At 39.9% G+C, this 24,956-nt stretch overlaps 1 pseudogene; it reads right to left on the bottom strand.

The window, feature by feature from the left end:
- Positions 1-580: 580 nt before the first annotated feature.
- On the bottom strand, positions 581-1,190 carry LOC123568742 (B-cell CLL/lymphoma 7 protein family member C pseudogene; annotated as a pseudogene).
- Between the last annotated feature and the right edge of the window lie 23,766 nt (positions 1,191-24,956).

Genomic DNA, 24,956 nt, shown 5'->3' with positions numbered 1-24,956 from the left:
GAGTGAGCCCAAAACGGTTAGGTGTATTCCGGGCCCTTAACAGAGCTAAGGATAGGAGGCGTCTCCAATCTTTTAAACCAGTCTCTAAGGTCAATTTAGTAAGGGTCTCTTTTATTGTTCTATTCATTCTTTCTACCTGTCCTGAGCTCTGGGGTCTATAGGCACAATGTAATTTCCAATTAATCCCCAATATCCTGGCGAGCCCCTGACTTACCTGAGAAACGAAGGCCGGCCCGTTATCTGACCCAATTACCTTGGGAAGTCCGAATCTAGGAAAGATTTCTTCCAAAATTTTCTTGGCTACTATGTGTGCCGTTTCTTGCCGGGTGGGGTAGGCTTCTACCCATTCTGAAAAGGTATCTACAAACACCAGTAAGTACTTATATCCAGCATAGTGAGGTTTTACTTCAGTGAAGTCTATTTCCTAATAGACTCCTGGGCGGTTATCACGAGTTCGTTTCCTTTCTGGCACTTGGGTAGCCCCAGCGTTTACCTGCTGACAGACCTTACAGGCAGATGTCACTTGTTCTACGAGGGTACTTGTCTTTGGGATTAGAAAGTCAGTTTTTTTAATCAGTAATTTTAGCTTTCAATTATTTAAGTGTGTCCAGGCATGTATCTGCTGGATCATTGCCAGGGCCTCCTTGGTTAGCATTGGGGGTTCGTCAGTGCTGCCAGCAGTTATGCCCCCGGGATTTTTTTCTTGGCCCAGCCGTGGGGGCTGAGCCTCTTTAGGGACCCCTTCTGGGGGTCCGGCAGGTGACACAGGGCGGCTGGGCTGGGGGCTGCCCTCAGGACTGGGCTCTGTGCCTTTTTGCAGGGAACTTTCCGAATGGAAACTCTGGTTGCTGTTCTCATCATTGAGATCCAGCAGGATGAGAGGGCCACCCCCTCGGGGACTGGCGCCCCTGCCCCGACGTTCCCGGCCACGGGATCTCTTTGCCCCGCCACCTGCCCGCCTTCGTTCCTCCTCCTGGGGGTCCACCACTGGCACTTACTTGAAGATACGAAGGGAAGTGTCGCCTACAGTCACTCATTGCTTCTTCCATTTTTGGACCTTCTTGATGGTCGCCATTACCTTCTTGATGTTATCTTCGGCCCGGCTCCGGGTCTCGGCCCGTACGGTCCGGCCGGCCATGCTGGCGTGGCTGGGGCCGGAGCCGAGCCCGCGGCGGGGCCGCCTCCCGTCTGGCGGGCTCAGGCTTGGCGCCAGGCCCGGGCGCCGCGCTCTCGGCCTGCCGTTCCTCCGGGAGTTGGCTGCGCCCTCTTTTGTCCTTAACGCCTCCGCGAGTCCCCTGTTCTTTGCAGTAGGCACACTGGTCTTTTTCCACTTTTGGCCGTCTCCGCTTCTTTCCCTCTCTCTCTGGTCCTTTCTTTCTCACAACTGCTGCCAGGATTTTTGTTAAATGCTTATCCTTTACTCGGTTTTTACGATCCTCTCGCTCTATCTGTTCCTTCGCTAACCTGGCTTCCCTTTCCTTAGGGGTTTCTTTCTTATCTTGGCCAAATTTGTGGGGCGTTTTCCTGCCCCTTTGAGACCCGCCAACAGAGCCTGGCGATAGATTTGGAGACTCTCCCTACCTGGTGCCGTTTCATAGTCCTAGTCCGGGCGGGTGAGGGGAAATCCCTCGTCTATTTTATTGGGAAGTTGGGTTGGGAGGCCTCCTGGTCCTGGCACATTTTTCTGGGCCTCCAAGAGGACTTGCTGCCTTTTTCAGTGGTTAAGAGGACCTGCAGGAGTTGCTGGCAATTATCCTAGGTGGGCTGGTGGGTGAGGAGAATGGATTCTATTAACGAGGTTAGGGCCTGAGAGTCTTGGGAAAAGGAAGGGTTATGGGTCTTCCAGTTATAGAGGTCAGAGGCAGAGAAGGGCCAGTACTGGACTGTGTGACTGACAGTACGGAGGGGAAAAAGGGAGGATTGCTAAGTGGAAGGGCCTTCTGGGTCCTCAGTCCGCCGCAAGCGGAGACGAGGAGGTGTCGGCGGCGGCGTCCGAGGGGTGAGTTTGGGCGGGGCTGGAGGAGGAGACGGGGTGGAGGGAGGGGCCGAGGGAGAAGTTGGAGAAAGGGTAGGGGTCGAGGCGGTAGAGGAAAGAGCTGGGGACAAGACAGGGGGCAAGGGTGAAGCGTAAGGTGGAGGTCCCCGAAGGGGGTTTTGAGGTGGAGGAGGCAGGGGTTCGAGAAGGAGGAGGTCCCTCTGGGGTTTATCTGGGAGGACTGGCTTATGCGGGTCCGGATTCCGATTCTTTGGGGCTTCTAAGGCAAGGAGGGTAGATTGGGATGGGGAAGGGGGATGGAGGAAGGGTTTCACCCAAGAGGGAGGGTTTCGGACCAGATCCTCCCAAGTAATTATGTAGGCCACCTGGTCTGGGTGTCCGTGTGGCCCAGGATCCATCACTGTTGCTTTAACCTGTAAGATAATTGGGAGGTTAAATGTTTCGTCCCGGGGCCACCCAACATGGAGGGTAGGCCACTTGGACGAGCAGAATTTTCGCCATCGTCCCTTACGGAATTCTATGGAGAGGTTGTGGGCTCGAGCCCGAACGTCAGGGAAGTGAGTCAGGGTCAGAGACAAAGGAGTCGTCAACGTCTGTCTTATTTCGTCCACATATAACAAACAAGGACAAAACAAAAGTAACAAAAACAAAGACCAGACAAGTAAGGAGAAGCCGCGCGGCCAGAGAGTAGCGCCACAAGATTACAAAATATTCAGACGGCAGGGGCGGCCTGCCTACAGATTTGAGGAGGCTGACCGAGTCATTAGCCTTCTCCCAGACTACCGCCAGGGCGTCCCCCAGGGCGAAAAGTGGGAAGGTGCGGGACACGTCTGTCCCCCTTCCCCACTTAATTCAGAAGGAGTACTCTCCAGAGTTCAGAGTTAGCCGGCAAGACAGACAGAACAAAACGAAGGTACCTGGTAGGTCCGTTCAGTCAGCAGTCCGTGGCCCGGGCCAGATAGGTCTCCGCCGGATGGATCGGGGGTCCTCGGACGACCCCACTTCCCGGCCAATGCACCAAATGTTGGAACCGAACTGTCGATTCCTTCCTGGGCAGGGGTCGCCGCGAAGGATCACCGACACGAGATTCACAGCAGAGAGTTATTTATTACTAGCGCGCTAGGGTCCCAAGTTCTAAGTTGGCCCTGGGACCCCGACTGCTTGTTACAGGCTGTTTATATAGGCAAATACAAGTTCAAACACAGCTTAGGGCGCGAAATTCAAACAAAGCTTTAGGCGCGTGGTAATTGGGTCTGTTTATGGCCTGAGCAAGGTGTCTTATGCTAATTGGTTAGAGCAGGACCTTATGAGGTTTTTTTCTTGGAGTTGCTGATTCCGGGAACTTCGAGGCAGGGTGGGACCCCTGGAATTGGCAGGGTGGGACCCCATGGGGTTGTTTCCCGGAATTGGCAGGGTGGGACCCTATCAGGGTGGGACCCTATCGAGGCAGGGTGGGACCCTATCCAGAGCCACCTGGTGTTAACTTTTTTCTATGTGAGGCCTAGTTTCTAAGTTTTATGAGGCCTAGTTTCACCAGTTGACCCAGCAATCAAACAACTGGGTAACTACCCAAAAGAAAAATAATTGCTTTATCAAAAAGCCACCTGCACTAGCATGTTCATTTCAGTCCTACTTACAATAGCAAAGATATGGAATCAACCTCAGGATCCATTAACAGTGGGTTGCATAAAGAAAATGTGGTACGTATACACCATGGAATATTACACAGCCATTAAAAGGATGAAATCATGCCTTTTATGGCATCATGGATGCAACTGGAGATCGTTATTCTAAGTGAGTTAATGAGGAAACAGAAAATTAAGTACTGCACATTTTCACTGCACATTCTCACTTACAAATGGGAACTTAAAAAATGGGTACATGTGGACGTAAAGATGGAAACAATAGACCCTGAGGATTCCAAAAAGGGAGAGTGAGGGAGTGGGAAAAGGGATGAAAAGCTATCCATTGAGTACTGTGTTCACTATTTGGGTGGCAGATTCAATAGAAGCCCAAACCCCAATATACATAATATATCCATGTAGCCAATAATCATATGTATCCCCTGTATCAAAAATTTAAAAATAAACCAAAAGCTATATACAGATTTTTGTCTGTCGGCCCTCCTAACCCCTGAGTTTCCAAAGGGTCAACTGTAATGCAATCATATTGGTGCAGATGAAGCCTCAATATAGCTGGATTTTGTCTGGAAGGAAGCAGAGATGATCCAAGCTGGGTGTTTTTGATAACAAGAATTAGGAGTGCTTCACAGAAAGACAAAAACTTGAGTTTAGGGGTTCCCTGGTAGAGGCAGGAAAAAAAGTAGGTGCAGACTATTGCACCATGGGCCAGGCTTTTATGGAGTTTCAGAGACATGAGGCTTGAACTGCACTTATAGTCCAGATACAAGCTCTAGAATGGAATCCAGCTTCCAAAGTCTCAGAAAATGAGACTGGCACGTCTACCAAGCCCACAATGATAGGAGTCTCATTCCACTCCTCGTGAAGTTGCTGACAGTGTTTAATAAGGATATGCAATTATAATGGGAATACAATCTTGTTGTGTTAGGGAACATGTTCAATTCCACGCAAGAATCATGTGTCTGTTGTAATAATACGGGGTGGCTACGTCCCCACCCAAATCTCACTTTGAATTGTAATAATTTCCATGTGTTAAGGGTGGGGCAGGGTGGAGATAAATGAATCATGGGTGCAGTTTCCCCCTTACTGTTCTTGTGGTAGTGAATAAGTCACACAAGATCTGATGGTTTTATAAATGGGAGTTCTCCTGCACATGCTCTCTTGCTAGCCACCATGTAAGACATGCCTTTGCTCCTCATTCACCTTCCACTGTGATTGTGAGGCCTCCCCAGCCATGTGGAACTGAGTCCATTAAACATATTTCTTTATAAATTGCCCAGTCTCTCTGGTGTGTCTTTATAAGCAGCATAAGAACAGACTAATACATGTAGCTACTCTAAGTAAGCTAGTTGAGAACTTTAGGTTGCTACACTTCATATATTTCTTTTTCATACTTAATTTTTTAAGATAACTTTTAAATTAAAATATAGCATAATTACAGGAAAGTGTGCACAAATCCTAAGGGTATCATGCAATAAATTTTTCACAAAGGAAAAGTGCCCACACTTTTTCTTTGAAAACACAATTTTTTCCTATAAAACAAAATTATGAGAAATCAAGAAACAGAACACTACCACCACCTGAGAAACCTTCTTCCTTCCTCTTCCAGTAACTTCCCCATGGTAACAACACTTCTGATACCTACCATCATAAATGTGTTTTGTCTGTTTTGAATATTGTGTGAATAAAACCCTGTAGAAGGTATCTTTTATACCTGGCTAATTTCATTCAGCATTATGTTTTTGACATTTGTCCATGTTATTGTAAGTTGTTTGAGTCCCTTCATTCTAATATTCATTTATTCTCACTGCTTGTACTCAATTTTATGAATTCATTAAACATTTCTTTGTGCTCCCTTGTTGACGGACATTTGAGCTTTTTCTAGTTTTTGGCTAATGTGAATAATGATGCAGTGACCATTTATGTGTTTATATTTTCATAAGCATATGAGCTCACTTCTGTTGTTATTTCACTGGATTTTAATTTGTTATAATTATTTTTCTGATGATCTGCAGGGTGATAAAACAGGCAATATTTCTTTGTAGATCCATGGATCTCTGTAGGATCTCACAGTGAAGCATTTCTAGTTTGGATAATGATATTTCTAAGAATGCAGAACTGAGAAACACAGCATGATGAAGCAAAAATCTGCAAGTGGGTCATCTAGTAGTAGACACGGCCTCTACTTACTCATGTTTGATTAACAAACATGTGAGGATCATGTGAGAAGAACAGCATCTGGATTCTATGTAGCATTCTATGAGAAATCGGCACAGATTTGAAAGATACTTTCTCCCTGATGGCTTTACCTTGGAATCCACAGAGGACTCTTTCAGCATTCCATAAGGCCAGCATCTTTGGGATGACAGAGTGATGGTAAAAGCTGTAAATTTCAGGCATCAAGATGCTATCTTATTTCACTATAACATAATTTCCTTCATCAGAAAAAAATATATATGTGGGACAATAGAATGGAGAATAGGCACAGATGAAATTGAAATCACAGGAATGAGAGCAGAGAGAGGCAAATAGAAGTTTTGAATAAATATCTGCTGCAGAAATGGAAAAATACTCGTTTCATCTCTGACAGAATGGATCTCATAAACTATACTTTCCATCAGGTGAACACCTGGTCCCCCTGTGTCTGTGATAAGGTTGGCTGTGTCCCCACCCAAATCTCATCTTGAATTGTAGCTCCCATAATTCCCACGTGCTGTGGGAGGAACCTGGTGGGAGGTAATTGAATCATGGGGGCAATTTCCTCCATACTGTTCTCCTGGTAGTGAATAAGCCTCATGAGATCTGACGGTTTTATAAATGGTTTCCCCTTTCATTTGGCTCTCATTCTCTTTTGTCTGCCACCATGTAAGATGTGCCTTTTGCCTTCTGCCATGATTGTGGGGCCTCCCCAGCCACGTGGAACTGTGAGTCCATTAAACCTCTTTTTCCTGATAAATTACTCAGTCTCAGGTACGCCTTTATCAGCAGCAAGAAAATGAACTAATACAGTCTGCTCCTAAATTAGAGGCTCACACTGGGTCACCATTGCAGATACAGCAGAGAAAACTGTTCTTAGTTCTGCCAAGGTAAAGTCTGTATTATTTACCATGCAATAATCCACAATTCTAAAACCATTTCTTTATTTTTCCTAAGCTCATTGGGCAAGCCTGAGGTGACTGTTTAAAGAGATGATGACAGAGGGAGGTTGTCACATTAATCTGATTTTAGAAGACTCTTCCACTATTGGTTTTTGGTAGCATTCCCCGGAGTCACAAATATAACTATCCTCTGAACTCAATTAGTGAGAACCAACCTCAAAACTCTTCTCCAAAGCTCCTTACAAGTTCATTCCTGAAAAATAAAATAGAAAGGGAAAAATCTTCACCCCATGCAATGCATGCATGCAGATTTGTAGTTATTTCCAAATCCAGATATTTATTTCATAAAGGAAGTGTGATTTATCATAACAGGCAAGGGTCAATGACTTCATAAGCCAAGAAAGTGAATAGGAAATGCATGACAGAAAAAGGTAGAAAGCAGCTATTATGTCTGTATAAAGCATTATGTGAATCAGAAGTACAGAAGCCGTGAAATCCTCTTACTTGCTTATTACCAGTATGTATTTGAATACATTCACCCTCTTTAGATGATTCATTTAAGACTTATTCAATGACTACCATGGCCACTTATGTTGCAAAATACTTTGGTGGAGTGATGTAAGAAAATATTTTCTGAGTGAACTAGAAGGAAGTTTACCCAAATTAGAGCAGAAATGTCTTGGATATTTTGTATGTACTAAGTTATAAGCACAAAGGATGACCTAAAGTAGGAAGGAGCTTAAGGTGTAATTTGAGAAAATCTATATAAATACCTATTTTTAAAAGTTTGAAGTGAGGACATAATGAGTAGTACTGTTCAAAAAAGGGGTATGTGAGAACACAGGTAGGTGGACTTTCATTTTTTTAAGAGAGAGGTGTATTTTAGAGACACTATCAAGATGTCTAGTTGAGGCAGATTTGTTCTTGCAAGACTTTCCTCATCAAAGCTTCAACATTGAAAGTTTTTCATCAATGGTGAATTACTGTGCTAACTCACACTGGAGCTGGCCAGCCATCGAAAGTGAGTTGATGTATTGCAGATGCCAATGACTGCAGGGTTAGAGAGAGCTGGCTTCAAGTGCCGAGAGAAGATCGGGATGTAGCACCACTGCCAAACACCGGCCATTTTGTGGGAAACAAAGTCACTCCTGCAGTTGAACTGGGAGTTTATGTGATCTTGTCAAATAAGAAATTGTGACCTTCTACAAGGGGCATGTGAAGCTGCTTTGGAAATGCAACCTGGGGATGGTTGTATGGGTTTCTTGGCATGCGCGTGACACACGCTCCTCTCTGCCACTGGGACTTCGGCCGAACAAGTACATCGGCTTTAACAGGAGAAGGCTTGGGCTTGACAATGTGAAACTCTTCAGTGTGTTGATGCTCATAGAAATGGTGCAAAGTGGAAATCATCAGACCCAGCAGATCAGACATATGTTCAATGTTTGCTTTTCCTTCTGCCTCTGATGATGGTTCTCTTCAAGTGTCTTTAATATTGACACTCAAGAATGCCAATGAAATGAAGCAAGCAAATCTGCCTTTAGCGCCCATGTAGCTGAGTGCTAAAGAAAAGAAAAGAGAGAGAGAGAGAGAGAGAGAGAGAGAGAAATACTCAGAAATGGTCAGAGTTGTGGAAAGAATCACTATTCTTAGAGAAGGGGACAAAAAGAAAACTAGGTCCAGTTTCATAGGCTAGTCAAAAGATGTTGCAAATCCGGGCAGGGTGCAGTGGCTCATGCCTGCAATCCCAGCACTTTGGGAGGCTGAGGTGGGTGGATCGCCTGAGGTCGGGAGTTCAAGACCAGCCTGGCCAACAAGGTAAAACCCCATCTCTACTAAAAATACAAAAATTAGCCAGGTGTGGTGGTGCAAGCCTGTAATCCCAGCTACTCGGGAGGCTGAGGCAGGAGAATTGCTTTAGCACAGGAGGCAGAGGTTGCAGTGAGCCGAGATTGTGCCACTGCACTCCAGCCTAGATGACAGAGCAAGACTCTGGAAAAAAAATGCATGTTCAGGCAATAATTCATCTCTGTCAAAACAAAAAATGATACATTTGGAAAGTGCTTGAGCCAGTGATATTTAGCAGGTCACCAAGAGAACCATAACCCTATTGGTCTAATGGATGGATATTATGTCAAATGTTTTTCCCAGTATTCAAAGGAATAGAGAACACTGAGGAGACATCTAAAGTGACATTTAAAAAAATCCACAGTAGTGTTTTAATCTTGGAGAAATGAGAGGGGGATTAAATGACAGAGAGAGAGATAGAGAGACAGACAGAGAGACAAGGAAGGAAGGAAGGAAGGAAGGAAGGAAGGAAGGAAGGAAGGAAGGAAGGAAGGAAGGAAGGAAGGGAGGGAGGGAGGGAGGGAGGGAGGGAGGAAGGAAGGAAGGAAGGAAGGAAGGAAGGAAGGAAGGAAGGAAGGAGGGAAGGAAGGAAGGGAGAAATGAAGGAAAGAGAGAGAAAGGAGGAAAGAAGTAGGGAAAGGAAGAAGGAAGGGAGGGAGGGGAGGGAGGGAGGAAGGGACGAAGGAGGAAGAAAAGGAGAAAAGAAGGGAGGGACACAGAAGAAGGAAGGAAGGAAGGAAGGAAGGAAGGAAGGAAGGAAGAAACAAAGGAAGGAAGGGCCACTGCACTCCAGCCTGGGCGACAGAGCGAGACTCCGTCTCAAAAACAAAAAAAAGAAAGGAAGAAAGAAGAGAGGGAAGAAGAAAAGGGAGCAAGGGATGGAGGAAGAAAGGAAAGAAAGATGGAGAGAGGGAGAGAGGTAGGGAGAGAGGAAGAAGGAAGGAAAAAAGGGAGGAAGAGAGGAAGGAAGGGAGGAAGAGAGGAAGGAAGGGAAGAAGGAAAGGAGGGAGAGAGGGAGGAAGAGGGGAGGAAGGAAGGAAAGAAGAAAGGAAGGAAGGAGGGAAGGAAGAAGAGAAAAAAATAAGAGATGTTTGTATGAATAGAAGTCATTGAATATTACCAGAGATCCAAAGGCATTAGAGTCTGGAAAAACGAGCAGACATAGCATATTCTTCTGATAATAAGCTAGAAAATGCATGAGTTCACCACTCCATTGCTGTATAGGACCTGCAAGGTCTATAGAAACACTCTACATTTTATAGAACAGATAAATATTTGAAAATTCAATAATCAAGCAAAAGTATAAGTGCAAATTACCGTATTTCTCTAACCATATTCCAGATACTTTTTTGTACGAAAGTGAATACAAAATAGAAAAATAGAGGAAAATTTGTTTCTTCTTATGAGGATGTCTTCTTGGGAACTGCTTTAATGGAAATTAATTTCACTTATAAGAAACAAAAATACCCAGACGAAAAGGGATGAGGGGCAACAGAACAAGTTTGGAAGATACAAATTTTGAAGATAAAATGATAACATAATCATTGGCTTGGGTGGTTAAATTCTAATTGCATTAAGAAGGATGTATATCCAAGGAAGAAACATATAGAAGTGAATTTTCACCTATTGATTGGTCACTAAATTAACATTCTTTGGGTAGAAACATTTCTCACAGCCCAGCTCAACCATAGTTGAATAGATTTCATCCTCAGGTAGCTGAACATTTGTGGTCCTTGGATAGCTGCAGAATATGCACCTGTACAAATATCAAAATCCCCACTTGGAGAACCGAAATAGAGAGAATTTCATTTCGGCTATCTGTGAAGGGACTTTACAAAATAGTGCCTGGGAGTTTTGGTTAAATGATGACTAGACACATTTACATGACTGAATCTTCTGGACATTTTTTAGTATCTTCCTCAGATCCTTGCCCACCAAAAAATCTTCTTGAACAACTTCTTATGTAATAGGATATCAAAGCATGGATCTTAAGCTTACTGGGTATTTAGACAGATCTCTGACCTATAGCAAATATTATCTAAAAGAATGCTATTTTTCAAAGTACCTTAGATTACATATAATGTAAAATTTTTCAACTGCTTTGAACAATTCAGGGAGAGTTTAACTAATGGAGTGTGAAAGAAAACCAGAATGTTTTCTCTCAGCTATGAAGAGAACTAAAATAATTATAGATATACAGAGAGTATAAATGATATCTTTCCCAACAATATAAAAATACTAACAGAGGGAGGGGATCAAAGGGAGCTATGAAAATAGTGAATGTGTTGATGGCTACATCTTCATAGCAACAAGTTAAAAAGTATGGTCTCCAAAAGTTAAGAAATTGAGATATACATACATGGTTTAAAGATTAGCAATATAATAATAATAATGTTATAGTTGATGTTTTGAATCTTTAAAATCTGCTGTGTAATCCACTTAGCCCTTACAATAATTATTTATTTAAATCCTTTTAACAGCCTTATAAAATTGCAACTAACAGGCCAGGCGTGGTGGCTCATGCCCTTAATTCCAGCACTTTGGGAGGCCAAAGCGGGCAGATCACTTGAGGTCAGGAGTTCAAGACCAGCCGGGCCAACATGGTGAAACCCTGTCTCTACTAAAAATACAAAATTAGCTGGGCACAGTGGCCTATGCCTGTAATCCCAGCTACTCGGGATTACAGTATGATATATTGCTATAAAATCAACCATGAACCTGAGGGCAAAGTAGCCTAAGAGCAAGGTCAATGTCTATTAATCCATTTATGCCTGAGGTTGCAATTTTTTGAATTTTTGCAATCAGACCTTGGCGTGACCTTGAGCAGTAGGATGTAAATAACTCCCACATGCTTAGTGTTCCAATAATGGAACACTAGGCATACATGGGTTTTAAGAAAGAAGCTGTTAAATAAGCCATGGTGTCTTCACTCAAGGAACCACCAAGCAGCATTATTTAAAATGCTACAGTTTAATTTCTACTATTCTAAGTATAATATGGAATGTTGGTGTATTGTGTGTATCAATGCAATTATTAGACAAGCAAAAGTGGTACACTACCGTATATGTCAGAGTAAATAACTGTGATGACACACAAAGGATGGCAACACTAAAAATAAAATAAATAAAATAACTTTAAAGAGTAAAAACCCCATAACACATTTATGTAGAAGGATCTGAGGTGGGATAATGATTTTACAGTTCTTAAATTATTTAGTACTGCTGAGTTTTCTTAGACACTTCTTATATAGTTCGTGACTTACTAAATAAATCCTCCTTGGAAAACAGTGTTATAGAAGAGTTTTTTTTTTTTTAAAGTCTAGGTATAAATTTTATTTGGGGGATTGCTAAAACATTTGAAAAAAAATCTAATAATAAGATAGAAATAAGGTCTAATGTATATAAAATTATGTTATGCTATGCTATATATCAACATATTATGTGCATTGTAATCAATTTTGCTCTTCAGATATGTTTTTTCTGCTTACACCAAAATATCCATTTTATTAGAAAACGCAAGACTCAGTTATCCCCAAATCCATGATGTTGGCCAGCACTCTAAATATCCAAAAACTAGATCAATGCTTCTTGTACATAGGGAATCATGACACAATTTATTTAGACCAGCGGCCACTGATCTATTTATGATAATGAATGAACTGAAATTTAATATAGCAATACAAATGGAAATCCCACATGCGTTATTATTAAACAAGTAATTGAAATAACATAAACCACTAGGTGAAAAGTATACAAAAATTAGCACATTTTAACACACAGTGTATTGCAGATGAAACAAAATGAGAAATCTAGAGTCAGGCTGATATTCCATTCAACATGTTTATGTCTCCAATTCACTGAATTTAATATTGGTAGAGTGGATTGAAATACTCTTTATGTCCTACTTTACTCACAAGTGCATTCTTGGAAAATTTTATAATTTATCAATTCAATGATTATTATTTATTGATGATAAATACTGCTTTATTGAACAGTGTTCTAGGTGCCTCAGAAACCCCAGTAAACAAAAGATACCAAGACCCCTGCTCCCCTCAAATAGCTGTTCTAGACATTGGAGACAGATGATGAACGCTAGCAATTATGCTAAGAAATGAATAGATGGTATATTTGAACAAGACACACGGTAAGGAAAAGGGCAGGCAGAACAAGTCACAGAGGAGTCCTGGGTAAGGGGAGAGAGTTGCAATGTAAACCCAAGGAGAAATTGGGGCAGATGTAAAGGAAATGGAGAAGCTGACCAAGCAGGAGCTATGAGATGATTCTTCTGGGCAGAGGATGCAGACAGGGAGAGATTATTACCTTAATGGCAGTCATAACAGAAGAAGAAAGCAGTTGCTTATCAAACTGGGTTACTCCTCTCCTGTGAAGTCACTGAGCTGTTTGAACTACAACTTTATTTAATATTGATAGTAATATTAGTTATCAATGTCACTTTTTTTTCTTTTTTAAGACAGAGTCTCACTCTGGCGTCCCGGCCAGAGTGCAGTGGTGCAGTCTTGGCTCACTGCAACCTCCACCTCCCAGGTTCAAGTGATTCTTCTGCCTCAGCCTCCCGAGTAGCTAGGATTCCATGTGCCTGCCACCATGCCTGGCTAATTTTTGTATTTTTACTAGAGATGGAATTTCATTGTGTTGGCCAGGCTGATCTTGAACTCCTGACCTCAGACGATCCACCAGCCTGGCCTTCCCAAAGGGCTGGGATTACAGGCATGAGCCACCATGCCCAGCCAATGTCACTTTTTAATAAGAAGAATGGTAAAATAAGACTAAGCAAAATATATTTCACATATATGATGATATACAGTCATATATAGGCATATCTCAAATATACTTACAAAATATATGGTGTATATCTTAAATATACAATAAAATATTATATGCATTTTTTTTACTCTCAGATAGTTTTTCTTCCCAGCATGTTCTTTCATTACTTAGCAATTTCACAAAATTAAAAAAAAAAAATCCTTGTCCCATGGTGATTTGGATTAATTCTTTTTCTTTTTTGGTTAAACATAAATAAGATGTATATATTTTTTCACTTTGACATAGTAAAATATTTTAAAATGGGGAACAGGAAAAAGATTATTTTTTTTCTTAAAAAAATTATTCTCTAAATGTAACATTCATGACAGAGATTGATGACTATTCACTGAAATGAAATGTCAAACTCTGACATTCATGTTTAATAAAAGAGTTCATTTTAAGCTTCCCAAAGAAAGCAATCAGCTTATGTCACTTCATGTATTTCAACAGGTACAGGATACATCTCTTTTGTCAAGATGCTGTTATTAACAAACTATTTTAACATATCAAGTAATTAATGGAATATATAATTTTAAAGTTAACCTGTATTTGAGAGTTAGTTTTAGTCGTATGCAGAAAAGAATCATTTCTCTTATTCAATGGACAGAACAGAAATCCCAGTGTAATAAGGTTTTGCTTTTGATAACATGGTCCCATAAGTTATTTGAACCAAACTTTTTCCTAAAAACAACTTGAACTTTGAGGAAAAAGATGAACTTTTAAAGCATTAATATCCATAAGAATCTTAGAATCAAGTCTAAGTGAAAGTTTAAAAGTGGAGAATTTTTTTAGAAAGTAAAAATAATAAAATTGTAAAACCACTTTCAGTATTTTTTATTAAAATAAGTGGCAATTAATTAAACAGCTTTCTTCACAAAATCAAAATTGAATGTCTGAAGCTAGTGGAATGGTATTTTCAATGTGATGAATTCACAGCGTTGGAGATTATTATATTTTTACAAATATAGTTTTCTTTCTGAATTCAGTAGAATTATTTTGGATTATATACCATTTTGAAGCAACCAAGATTCTGTTATTTAGACATGAAAATACGAAAGTCTATAAATTTTTAAAAAAGAAAATGATCTTTCACATTTTCAAGTGCTATATTAAATCTAATCAAAGAAATGATACAATTTTTTTTTTTTTTTTTTTTTTTTTTTTGAGACGGAGTCTCGCTCTGTCTCCCAGGCTGGAGTGCAGTGGTGTGATCTCAGCTCACTGCAAGCTCCGCCTCCCAGATTCACGCCATTCTCCTGCCTCAGCCTCCCGAGTTGCTGGAACTCCAGGCGCCTGCCATCATACTTGGCCAATTTTTTGTATTTTTAGTAGAGACGGGGTTTCACCGTGTTAGCCAGAATGGTCTTGATCTCCTGACCTTGTGATCCGCCCGCCTTGGCCTCTCAAAGTGCTAGGATTATAAGCGTGAGCCACTGTGCCTGGCCCAAATATTTTTTTCTAAAACATTTTCTTGTTAGATTCTCTCTCTCTCTCTCTCTCTCTCTCTCTGTGTGTGTGTGTGTGTGTGTGTGTGTGCGCGCGTGCACATGTGTGTTTCTTCATATCTTATTAGGATGTTAATGAAAGTAGTAATGATTTTAGGACACTTTCCAAATGTTCATTCTAGCAAACAAAACAGCAGTGTTTTAATTTAATCATTCTCAGGTTCCAGGAAAAAAAGAAATGTAACTTAAAGAAGTATGCTGCTATAAAGTAAAAGAATTTGAAGTGCAAAACAAATGACACCCCTGCTGCATATGTACATATATGATCTGCATGGAAATTAGCTAAATTTAAAAATGCGCATGCTTCTCTAATTCAAAATAAATTACAATAGAAGGAGTTGGTCTGATGGTTTTCTAAATCATGCATCAGCTTATTTTGACACTCAATGCAATAGAGCTTGCTATTGTCCTTGGGGCTGAGCAAGGAACATATGTTCATTCATTTAATACACAGGCTCAGAGACTAGACATTTTTTATAATTTATAGATTTTTTTTAAGAAAGGTTATATTTTGTTTTAAAAATGTTTATTTTAGAACTGGTTTCATTTTTCCATTTTCTACAAAACTGCAATGACAATTAAATTGGTTGTGGATGAATTCACGAGAGGTTGGGAAAGGGAAAATTTAAGGTCTTGTGTCCATATTTCAGAGTCAATATAGGATCCTAAATGTGATTGTGATTCATGCTACAGAAGTTATAAAAGCAAGTTAACTGACTTTTTTTTCCTGAGAAACTCAAATTTATTTATTTTTATTCTTTATTTTTGTGGGTACATAGTAGGCGATATGGTTTGGCTGTGTCCCCACCCAAATCTCATCTTGAATTGTAGCTCCCATAATTTCCACATGTCATGGGAGGGACCTGGTGAGTGGTAATGAAATCATAGGGGCACATCTTTCCTGTGCTGTTCTCCTGATAGTGAATAAGTCTCAGGAGATCTGATGGTTTTATAAAGGGAAGTTCCCCTGCACATGCTCTCTTGCCCGCCACCATGTAAGACGTGTCTTTGCTCGTCCTTCACCTTCTGCCATGACTGTGAGGCCTCCCCAGCCATGTGGAGCTGTGACTCCATTAAATGTCTTTTTCTTTATAAATTACCCAGTCTCGGCTATTTCTTCATAGCAGCATGAAAATGGACTAATACAGTAGGTGTATCTATTCATGGAGTATATGAGATACTTTGATGTACGTATGCAATGCGTAATAATCACATCATGGAGAATGGGGTATTCATTCTCTCAAGCACTTATCTTTTGTGTTACAAACAATCAATTATGCTCTTTTAGTTATTTTTAAAAATATTTAGAAATGAAACAGAAAGCCTAAGCATTGTTTCTTCTTTCCTCGTCTATTAGCAATACATCTTCTCCTTAATTTTCACAAATGTTTCTCTCTCTTTTAAAAGTCCTTTCTGTTTATCTTCTTAGCCTAAAATCCAAGGTCCTCCATTAAAATCACTCCTTTGAGCACACGATTTTTGTCTTTGCCCTTCTCCTCTCCTACTTGCCTGAATAAACCCTATATCTGGTTCAACCAGTTATTTGACCAATTTCTGACTACACTTGAATATTTCAACGTTGCCCAAAATTTCAACGTTGCCCAAAATACAGACACACACAACATACAAAACACATAATCATGAAGAGTGATCTCACTTTACAGGCAAAGACAGGTTTATCCAATGGCTTCCCACTCTCCAGAAATGCTAATATTCGTCTTTTAAATATTTGAATAAGGGGTACAAGTGCAGTTTTGCTACATGGATATATTTTAGAGTGACACAGCCTGCGCTTTTAGTGTAACTTTCACCAGAATATTGTACATGGTACCCACTAAGTGATTTCTCATCCTTCTCTCTACTCCCACCCTTACACCCTTCTGAGCCTCCAGTGTCTAATATTCCACTCTCTATGTCCATGTCTGCACATTATTTAGCTCCCTCTTATTAGTGAGAATATGTGGTATTTGAGTTTCTGTTTCTGCATTGTTTCACTTAAGACAATGACCTCCAGTTCTATGCATGTTGCTGCAAAATATATGATTTCATTCTTTTTTATAGCTGAATAGCATTCCATTGTGTATATATATGATACGACATTTTCCCTTCCTTCCTTTCTTCCTTCTTTCTTTTTTCTTTTCTTTTCTTTTTTTCTTTTCTTTTCTTTTCTTCTCTTCTCTTTTCTTTTCTTTTCTTTTTTCTTTTCTTTCTTCTTTTTTTGATGCAGTCTCACTCTGTCACCTAGGCTGGAATGCACTGATGCAATCTCAACTCACTACAACATCTGCCTCCTGGGTTCAAGTGATCCTCCTGTCTCAGCCTCCTGAGTAGCTAAGATTGCAGGCATCTGCCACCATGCCCGGCTAATTTTTTTGTACTTTTAGTAGAGACAGGGTTTCACCATGTTGGCCAGGCTGGTCAAACTCCTGACCTCAAGTGAGCTGCCCACCTTGGCCTCCCAAAGTGCTGGGATTGTGGGCATGAGCTACCATGCCCGACCTTTTTTTTTGAGAGTGGGCACGGTCTTGCTCTGTCACCCAGGCTGGAGTGCAGTGGCATGAGCATGGGCCACTACAGCCTACAACTCCTGGCCTCAAACAATTCCCCTGCTTCCCCCTCCCAAAGCGCTAGAATTACTGGCATGAGCCATGGCATGTGGCCTATATCACTTTTCTTTCTTTCTTTTTTTTCTTTGCTTTCTTTCCAACTTTTATTTTAGGTTCAAGGGTTACATGTGCTGGTTTGTTCCATGGGTAAATTGTGTGGCATGGGGTTTTGTTGTACAGATAATTTTGGCACCCAGGTAATCAGCATAAGACCCTACAGGAGTTTTTCAATGCTCACCCTCCTCCCACCCTCCACCCTCAAGTAGGTCCTGGTGTCTATTGTTCTTGTCTTTGTGTCCATGTGTACTCAGTGTTTAGCTCCCACTTACAAGTGAGAACATGCAGTATTTGGTTTTCTAATCCTGGATTAATTCACTTAGGATAATGGCTGCCAGCTTCGTCCATGTTGCTACAAAGGACATGATCTCATTCTCATCTATGGCTGTACACTCTTCCATGGAGTATATGTACCACAGCTTCCTTATCCAATCCCCTGTTGATGGGCATCTAGGTTGATTCCGTGTCTTTGCTATTGTAAATAGTGTTGTAATGAACATACATATGCATGTTTCTTTACAGCAGAGTGATTTATTTTCCTTTGGGTATCTATCCAATAATGGGTCTGCTGGGTTGAATGGTAGTTCTATTTAAGTTTGTTGAGAAATCTCCTGACTTCTTTTAACAGTGGCGGAACTAGTTTACATTCCCACCAGTGGGGTATGAGCATTACCTTTCCTCTGCACTCTCACCAGCATCTATTATTTTTTTATTTTTTAATCATAGCCATTCTGACTGGTGTGAGATGGTTTCTCTCACTGTGGTTTTGAGTTGCATTTCCCTAATGATTAGTCATGCTGAGCATTTTTTCACATGCTTGTTGGCCATGTGTATGTTTTCCTTTTAGGAAGTGCCTGTTCATGTCCTGTGCACAGCTTTTGTTGTTGTTTGTTTGTTTTTTGAGACAGAGTCTCACTCTGTTGCCCAGGCTGGAGTGCAGTGGTGTGATCTCGGTTCACTACAACCTCTGCTCCCAGGTTCAAGCGATTCTCCTACCTCAGCCTCTTGAGTAGCAGGGACTACAGGTGTGCACAACCACACTTGGCTAATTTTTTGTATTTTAGTAGAGACGGGGTTTCACCATGTTGCCCAGGCTGCCAGGCTGGTCTCAAACTCCTGAGCTAAGGCAATCCGCCCACCTCAGCCTCCCAAAGTGCTAGAATTACAGGTGTGAGCCACTGCGCCTGGCCCCCTTTCACATTTTTAATGGAGTTGTTTGCTTTTTGCTTGTTGATTTGTTTGTTCCTTTATTTTTTTAAGCCAGTCAAATAGGTTCTGGATATTGGACCTTCGTTGGATGGATAGTTTGCAAATATTTTCTCTCATTCTATATGTTATCTGCTTACTCTGTTGATAGTTTCTTTTGCTGTGCAGAAGCTCTTTAATTAGGTCCCACTTGTCAATTTTTGTTTTTGTTTCCATTGCTTTTGGAGTCTTCATCATGAATTCTTTGCTAGGGCTGAAGTCCAGAACGGTATTTCCCAGGTTTTCTTCTACAGTCTTTATTGTTTTCGGTTTTACATTTCAGTCTTTAATTCATCTTGAGTTGATTTTTGTATTTAATGAAAGATGGGGGTCCAATTTCAGCCTTCTGCCTATGGCTAGGCCCTTATCCCAGCACCATTTATTGAATAGGGAGTTCTTTCCCCATTGCTTGTTATTGTCAGCTTTGCTTAAGATCAGATGGTTGTAGGTGTGTGACTTTATTTCTGGGTTCTCTAACCTGTTCCATTGGGCTATGTGTCTGTTTTGTACCAGTAGCATTCTGTCTTAGTTACCGTAGCTGTGTAGTTTAGTTTGAAGTCAGGTAATGTGATGCCTCCAGCTTTGTTCTTTTTGCTTAGGATTGCTTTGACTATTCAGGCTGTTTTTTGGTTCTATATGACTGTTAAAAGTTATTTCTGGTTCTGTGAAGAATGTCATTGATAGTTGGATAGCAATAGCACTGAATCTGTAAATTGCTTCAGGTAGTATGGCCATTTTGGCATTATTGGTTCTTTCAATCCACGAGCATGGAATGTTTTGTCCGTTTGTTTGTGTCATCTCTGATTTCTTTGAGCAGAGTTTAGTAATTCTCATTGTAGAGAGCTTTCACCTGCCTAGGTAGCTGTATTCCTAGCTATTTTATTCTTTCTGTGGCTATTGCGAATGGCACTGTGCTCTTGATTTGGCTCTCAGCTTGGATGTTGTTCATGTATAGGATGCTATTTATGTTTGTACACTGATTTTGTGTCCTGAAACTTTGATGAAGTTGTTTATCTGGTCTAGGAGCCTTTGGGCAGAGTCTATGATGGTTTCTAGGTATAGAATCATATCATCTGCAGAGAATGTTTGCCTTAGTATCTTCCTATTTGGATGCCTTTTATTTCTTTCTCTTGCCTGATTGCTCTGGCCAGGACTTTCAGTACTATGTTGAATACGAATAGTTAGAGAGGATATCCTTGTTTTCCTCTGGTTTTCAAGGGGAATATTTTTTGCCCATTTAGTATGATGCTGCTATGGGTTTGTCATAGATGGCTCTCATTACTTTGAGGTACGTACCTTTGATGCCCAGTTTGTTGAGGGTTTTTTACCTGAAGGAATGTTGGATTTTATTGAAACCCTTCTCTGACTTTATTGAGATAATCATGTGGTGTCTAGTTTTAGTTCTGCTTGTGTATACCACATTTGCTTTGTCCATTCATCTTCTTAGGGTAACACTGTCCTTCAGAGACGAGTATTTCAAATGTCTTTCTCTCCACTTTAAATATTTTTACTAGAGGACCTTCAAGCCCTCTCCCTGAAGACAATGCCTTATACTTCACTGAGAACATGAAACCCACTAGAAGAGGGGTTGATCTCTAATTGATCAACCTGAAAGAATTATCCGTATTTGGACTTTGCCTGACTCATGTTTTAATAGATCAAATGTGCCTACTTTTATCAAACACTTTAATCTCTACCTGGTTATGGATTTCTTTCATGTTCTTACTTCACCATGAGTCTTTCTATTTTTCTCATGAGCAAACAAGCACACTCTCTTGACTCCAATATGAGAACACAGAAACTTCTGCAGTTTCATTTCTCATGCTCAGTACCGTCTTGTTTTTCTTTGTCTTAGAGGAAATAAAATATTAAGAGAACCGTCTGTGTGCTAGCTCAGTGCTCTACTCTCATTCTTTCCTTAACAATGTTGAGTCATTCTCTGTCCTTTTTCAGCTTATACCAGTCTCGTTGCACTAACTGAAACATTGCACATGTGTCTCTCTGTCCTGATACACATATTTTAAATAACGTGAAAGCAATGTCTTTCTGGACAGGTTTGTAGAACTTCCCATTAAATCCAACTCTGCCTGCTGTCATTTCTAAGGTTGCATCTTTGTATAACTAATTTTTTATGCTTCCCATGCCAGTTATTATAGTAGGCATTCCAATTCTTCTCAAATCAAACTTGATATTTGCTACTTCCCCAGAAAACAATTCACAAGAGAAACAGCACAGTTATTTATTCAGAACGATCCTTTGAATAAGGATCCTCTTGATTATTCAAAAACTGACCCTCTTAGAAGAGAATCACTTAACAGGGAGCTATCAATTGTTCTACTTTACATAAAGAATTAAGTCCAGGCAGTTCAGCAGGACTTGGAGAATCAATGGTAGTCAATCTATGCAGGCAGTTAAATCTAGGCACCCCTGTGTTTTGTCCCAAATCTACCTAGCGGCAGTCTCCACACTCTAATCTCCACCATTTTGGGCTATGCCTAGATGGACTCTGTTGGAACAGAAAATTATGGTAACATGCAAAGTAAGCAATCATAAATATTTATTGGATGAATGGAAGGGAGAAGCTTGGGAAATGCATCATGTCAATCACATGAACTCCCAGCTGTGATACCTTTGTAACATCATCTTCAAATAGGGAATCCTGAAGTGTATTTGTGTAAGAGTGAACTATGTATTAAAAATTACATGGTGATGCCTGGCATTTAGTGATCAAATGGTAATAAAGAGTATTACTCTTTGAATATCCTTTATGCCTTGTCTCCCTATGTGTTTCTATTTTGATTGTCCAGTAAAAGGCTCAGGTTTTTCAATGATCTCAGTTGCAATCAATTTATCTAACCATCAGGCTTCTTTAAATGTGCCTTTCCAAAGTTCTTAGAGCTAATTTCTTAATTGTCTGATCATGATCCTCTTCATGAATAAATATGATTTTGAAGGGCATTGTTCATGTTTTCTTCATTAGAGCTATAATTATATCTCTGATGGTGTTGTATACACTAGGCATGCATTAGCTTTTGATGATAGAGTGTTTGGATAAATAAATGGGGAGAGTTTCGGGTAATAAAACATTCATGAGATTTTTAGATTAGAAAAAGCTTATTTACAGAATGGATACATTTGATTATTAAGCTGATTCCATTACTGCACACAACTGGTTATAATATATATATTTATCTATATATATTTAATCAATATATCTATGAATATTATATATAGTCTATGTATAGGTTTAGATAAATAAATGTAGATAAATATTGTGTTATTAATCAGTCAAGGTTTAATTAGATGAGTGGAACCATTATAAGACACAGACACACACACACACATGTGTCTATATATAAATATATTTGCATCTATATCTATCTTCATTTATCTCTGCATCTGTATTTATCTCTTTACATTTATCTATATCTATCTATGTGTATCTATCTATCTCATCTATCTGTTTGTCTTTTTTTTGTTTTTTGTTTATTTTTGAGACAGAGTCTCACTCCGTCGTCCAGGCTGGAGTACAGTGACACAATCTTAGCTCACTGCAACCTCCACCTCCCAGGTTCAAGTGATTCTTGTGCCTCAGCCTCCCAAGTAGCCAGGATTACAGGCATGCGCCACCACTCCCAGCTAATTTTTGTATTTTTAGTAGAGAGAGAGTTTCACCATGTTGGTCAGGCTGGTCTCAAACTCCTGACCTCAGGTGATCCACCCATCTCAGCCTCCCGAAGTGCTGGGATTACAGGCGTGAACCACTACACCCGGTCTCATCTGCTTATCATCTATTTATCTATCTATCCATTTGTCTATCCATCTATCATCTACCTATCCGTCTATTATCTATCATCTACCATCTGTCTATCATCTGTCTAGCCATCTATCTACTATCTATCTGCCATCTGTCCATCTATCTATTATCTATCGATCATCTATCAAATATCTATCTATCCATCCACCTATCATCTATCACCATGTGTCATCTATCTATCATCATCTATTATCTATTTATCTATAAATATCATCTATTTATCCATCTATCTTCTATCTATAATTTATCTATCATCAGTCTATCTATCATTTATCAATCATCAGTCTACCGATCATCTATCTATCTGTCTATCATCCATCTATCTATATCTATCACCTATCTATCTACCATATATCTATCCATCTATCTGTCATCTATCTATCATCAGTTTATCTAGCTATCATCTATCTGTCTGTCTACCTATCTATCTCTATTATCCATTTATCAACTGTCTATCATCTATCCATCTATCATCTATCATCTGTCTATTTAGCTATCATCTGTTTATCTATCTATCTATCTAACTATACCTTATCACATCATAGGCAAACTGGAGCTCATGGGCACTGGTCAAGCTACACTCCACAGATGACCTCTCTCTCTCTCTCTCTCTCTCTCTCTCTCTCTCTCTCTTCTTTGTTTATTCTCTCGGCAAAAAATAGAAATAATAGATGTCCAGAAACATAAACTTGACCAATCACCTACTCAGATCTTTTGTTTCTTGCATTTTTTTTTCCTTTTCCTGAAATACATTCTCATCTCCATGAGAGCCTCCAAGTTCTCAACCAAAGAATGACTGATGACCCAGGCATCTCAGACATCTTTGTGGCCAATTTAGATCAGGGAAATTTCTACTGCCCTTAAAATCCCAGCACCTCTGTGGAAATGGCCTTCCTCTGTGTGTGGTAGACCATGGTGAAAGACAACTTTGAAGAATAAAGAAACAGAAGTGAGTTGAAGAGAACAAAGTATTCGATATTTACTGTTTTAGATGGCATTTTAGTATGTGGCTTTAAAATTCACATTCTCTGTAAAACCCAGATAAAAGAGTGAATATTTTTCTTTTATTCCCCTTTTCCATTTCATTTTTTGCATTTCATTCTGCTCAAGTTCACTCTGGACTTCATTTCTTTCTTGTGTTTGTTCCCGTTATTCTACTTCAATTTGTTTATTTTCTGAGCTAGGATGAAACAACATAAATCTTGAGATAACAGAAAGTGCTGAATAAACTACTAATCAAATGATAATTTCTCTTTTCTTGTGTTTACCATGAATACCTAATAGATACAAAAAAGTGAAGAAAGGCCATTGCTGTTGTAATCCACTAACTGCAGAGCTTGAAGTTTCGGAGAAGAAGTTCCTGCATAAAATTGGAAAAGCTCTTCCTTTCTGATGCGTGTGTGTCCCAAGTCTGAATGACTATAGCTTGCTCATTTTTACTTAATGCTCAACATAAATAATCAATAAAATTGCAGCCAGTTGGCTAGATTTGGCGAAATTCACACACTTTGATGAATGATTAAAACAGTCATATAAAAAAGTAGTGAACAGGCCAATTATTTTCACTAACACACAATTTGATTTTGGGACAGTATGCAAATGCTCTGTTTACAAGTATGGAAAATCTGGATAAATGTGAAGAGCTGAAAGAAATCATAAAACTGTGCTGCATTAAATACAGAAATATCCCTGGGTTAAGTTCTTTCTACAAGCTAAAAATGTAATGTTTGGAACTAATTGCTTGTCAGTGGTTACAGTAATCTAATCACCTTTCTTAATAATAAACTAAAAATTGTTGATCTTAAGGAAGGGTAATTAATGTTGCTTGTATACTGTGCTAGCATAAATCTCTAGGAGCTGCAATTTCTTGCCAGTATAAATGACTCAAAAATGAACCAGTGATCCACATGGGCCTAACATGCAGAACCACTCAGCCATCACTGCGAAATTATTTTAGACATGATGTAAATACTGAAAGGCAGATCACTGAAATGCAAAATTCGTGCTTAACTTGTTCAGTGCAACTTGTAATCATTTTGAAATGCCAAGTAGCCATTGTAAACATAAGCATTTACATGTAACATGCTTAAGTGCTGTCAGAGTTTGGGTTGGTTTTTCTTTCTTTCTTTTTTATTTTTATTTTTTGGACTAATGTGTGGACAAAACAGCTGCATTCAGTCATATGGATGCTTAAATGCTCAATGCTTAAAGTGCGAGTAGCTAGTGGTATGTCTATATCGAACAAAAGTCATTTCAAGGCTTCTATCTTCAACAGTAAATAGCAGCTTACTCTCTTAAGCACATGAACGTCACATTTTATTAAT

Source organism: Macaca fascicularis, chromosome X (genome assembly GCF_037993035.2).
Source record: "Macaca fascicularis isolate 582-1 chromosome X, T2T-MFA8v1.1".
Taxonomy (NCBI): domain Eukaryota; kingdom Metazoa; phylum Chordata; class Mammalia; order Primates; family Cercopithecidae; genus Macaca; species Macaca fascicularis.
This window is presented reverse-complemented; position numbering and strand designations above follow the sequence as displayed.